This window comes from Misgurnus anguillicaudatus, chromosome 22 (assembly GCF_027580225.2).
Source record: "Misgurnus anguillicaudatus chromosome 22, ASM2758022v2, whole genome shotgun sequence".
Taxonomy (NCBI): Eukaryota; Metazoa; Chordata; class Actinopteri; order Cypriniformes; family Cobitidae; genus Misgurnus; species Misgurnus anguillicaudatus.
This window is the reverse complement of record NC_073358.2, coordinates 26,973,603-26,977,075: the sequence shown is the minus strand read 5'-3', so window position 1 is coordinate 26,977,075 and position 3,473 is coordinate 26,973,603. Positions and strand designations below refer to the sequence as shown.

Below are 3,473 nucleotides of genomic sequence, written 5' to 3'. Positions count from 1 at the left end.
ATTAATCAATAGCACACAAGTCAATATAACACTACAACATTGTGGGTGGGTTGCACCAACAAGGATTAAATTAAGCAGAGTTTAGAGCTAATCTAGGGTTTGTTGATCCCAGTTTAATTTTAATTCGAGTTGTGTTGCACCACTTAAATTTAAACACAGATTAACAAATCTTAGATTAAACCTTTAAACTCTATTAAATCCTTCATCTGCGATTTATTTTGTCCGCCATGTTGAATTTTCCGGTGTAATTAAACAGCAACAATGTTGACGTTGTCATTCAAAAAGGAAATAAACAGTTTATGCAAGCAAAGGTAATGTAATTGTTGTATTATAAATCACCTACATACACCGGTAGGCTAATCTAATGGTCTGATTCAAATAAAAACATTTGACAATCTTTTAAAACAATTAACAGACCAGGAAATATTGTGACAGGAAATATCGCAAAGATCAGATATTGTGCTATAATGAACAAGATGTGTCGACGCATTTGTCATGAAGCGCCACCGTGTGTCCGTACATTCACTGTCCTTCGTCTGACTGGAGCGCGCGTAACAGAGGAGAAGCACATACGAGCATCGGTAGCTGTCACCGGTGCTGTTAATAATCTTTTTGAGCCGCCAAACTCACTTTGTTGAGATGTTATAATAAACGCATCTTTGAATAGCGCCACCACGCTCGCGGTATGTGTTTCTAATCATTTAGCCAGACATTTAATTGTAAAAAAACATATTTAAACCTCCTCATATGCAAGTTTAAAGTTAATCCCTCACTGAGATTTAAAACGGAGTTTAAAGTAATGGAGCAACAGGATTAAAGATAATCTAGATTTACTGTAAGATTTAAACCTGGATCAAAATGACAGTTTAAATTTAAACCTGTTTATTTTTAAACAGGTTTAAAGTTTGGTGCAACGGAATTATTAAATAAGCTTTGATTTAAACCAGATTTAGGCCTAATCCTTGTTGGTGCAACCCACCCTGTATGTGTTAAAACTCTTCTAGTATAAACTGCCAGCAATAAACAAAAATACTAGTTTGTTCAAATACATTATTGGCATGAATCTAACACCAACAACTTAAATTACAAAGCAATTTCATCAAACAAACAAAAGTTTAGAACAAACTGATAAAAAAAACAAAACGTTTTGACAGTTACATTGATGTGTGAAATGTAGTTTGCCCAAATTGCCAGCTATACACAAATACAGAAGTTCATTGAAATTAATATATTAGCATGAATTTAAATTTAAATGAATTACCATGGGTAAATACAAGTTTAAACTAAACTGAACTTAAAAGTTAGTTAATTAGAAACTTCATGTGTATGTGAAACCAACTCTACAGCCAGCCAGAAAAGATACAAGGTCCAGTTAAAGTATAAGCATGAATCTAACTTAGGTAATTTCAAATAAAACGAAAAATTAAAACAATAACATTGATAAAGAACAAAAATCAAACACTAATAATAATCTATGTGTATGAGAAAGTGTTCCTTTTCAGGATTGTCCTCAACAAGAAGTACTGTTTTCCATTGTCTCTTTTCTTCTCGGCTCCTCTTTCCATAGATGTAAACATTACAGCAGCCCACTGTTATATAAAAGAAAACAAATGCAAATCAATAATTGTAATGAAGCAAAAGCCACATAATAAAGTAATTAAAAGCATAGTGATATACTTTAAAGCAAACAGTTAGATAGAGTAATAGAAGAGTAACCTTTTTAGGATGAACTGCTTCTGTTTTCTTCCTCAAGTTGCTTTGGATGAAAATGTCTGCGTTGAATGTCTAAATAAAATGAAACATAGCTTAGACCTTAAAGAGGTACTTTTCATTTAGATACAGAGCAAATGAGATATGTTCTAAGCATGTACTTAAAATATATTGTATTAGGAATATCCCCATTATTAGTTACCAAGAAAATTAAGTCAAATCAATATAAATGAAAGAGAGAAGAACCATATACTGCACGTCTAAGGTCTTCACAATTGCTGTCATACTTTATCCACCTATGAGAAATTCAGCTTTGCAGATATAATTCTAAAGATTTGTCAAGTATTGATTTTGGAAGCAAACAAATTAACATTAAATTAAATGGTGGCCCTGATGTACTGTCACTAACCTGAATGTCACCTCCTCCTTTCCTGTCAGCATCATTGTCCCACCACTTTACCTGAAGCAAACACAGCAGATGATTAACAGAAAATAATTTCACAGTATTCCATATATTCAAAATATTTGTATTTTTAAAATTTTCCTTGGTATTCAACAATGCAATTCGGGTAACTAAAGCAATGTTAAGCTATGGTCAGTTCTTACTCAATCAATGAAACCACTGTCCAGCTCTCTGTATTTATCAGCTTTCACTGAAATCACAATGTGACTATTTAGCCATATAGAGCAATCTTTTGATATATAAACACAAAGATGCAAACATGAGCCTCAATATTTAATTTACCTTAATGTGTCTATTTGAATATACACCCCATCATCCTTCTCTTGTCCCACTCCAGAGTCTTCATGTCTTGATGAACACAGACACACTTTCATCAAAAAAGGAAATTAAACGTTACAGAAATACATTTTTAAATATGTTTTTATATAAATGTTCTAACATCATGAAGACCAGATAACCAAATTCGATTACTTCATTATAATATGATCACAGTTATTTTTAACCTGATAGAAAACAGCTAATTTAATATCAATATAACGTTAATTGTCACACATTACGTTACACACGAATCACATAAACGTTTGCATCCCTTAATACGTTTGTTAGACATTTAAACAAAAACATTTTTATGATTGGAAAAGTTTAAATATTTAAGTTCAGGTACTTACTGGTTATCTTTCATCCTGCTGCCTTTGAAATCTGTGTGTCGTCCGTTATGATTGATTGGCGCGGTGTAACTGCTACTCCGACGGTAACCCCGCCTATTGGTTAATTTGATTGGCCGCCGCTCGGCTTCCGTTAACAGGAAACCTCGTGATTGGCCAGTGGCACTCGCCTTTTTTGATTTGATTGGCCATCTCAATCATTTTTGACAAGGTGTTCAACGTAATGTTGAGTTGCAGGAACTGACAAACGGATGAGGTTAAAATACCGCGAGAGTGATTTGAAATCAGAATGCTGTCCATGATCTTTCGAGTCGCTCTCGCAGTACTTTGACGTCATCCGCGTGTAGATTCTTGTTGCACTTCATAAATAAACTGCGCATCCTTAACGTAACGCGAAGGATAACCGATACAAAGATTTTTAGGGGCCAAGCCCGCAGGGCGGCAGGCCACTATTGCGTTTGATGGTTTTCTTATTATTATTAGGGGTCAAGCACCGAAGGTGCTGAGACACCTATTGTTTTTGTTAGTATTATTATTAGGGGTCAAGCACCGAAGGTGCTGAGACACCTATTGGAATTGTTAGTATTATTATTATTAGGGGTCAAGCCCCGAAGGGGCGTAGAACCCTATTGTTA

General features: G+C 34.4%; 1 long non-coding RNA gene across 3 annotated transcripts; it reads right to left on the bottom strand.

Moving 5' to 3' along the window:
• Positions 1 to 988: 988 nt before the first annotated feature.
• On the bottom strand, positions 989 to 3,237 carry LOC141358949 (uncharacterized). 3 transcript variants are annotated; one of them, XR_012365504.1, is made up of 5 exons: positions 2,842 to 3,237; positions 2,456 to 2,540; positions 2,317 to 2,363; positions 1,717 to 2,170; positions 989 to 1,589 (listed from the first exon to the last, which is right to left on the bottom strand). It is a non-coding gene; the product is annotated as an uncharacterized lncRNA (long non-coding RNA). The 3 variants fall into 3 exon arrangements; XR_012365503.1 differs by having other exon boundaries at positions 2,317 to 2,380; positions 2,456 to 3,237; XR_012365502.1 differs by having other exon boundaries at positions 2,456 to 3,237.
• Positions 3,238 to 3,473: the final 236 nt, after the last annotated feature.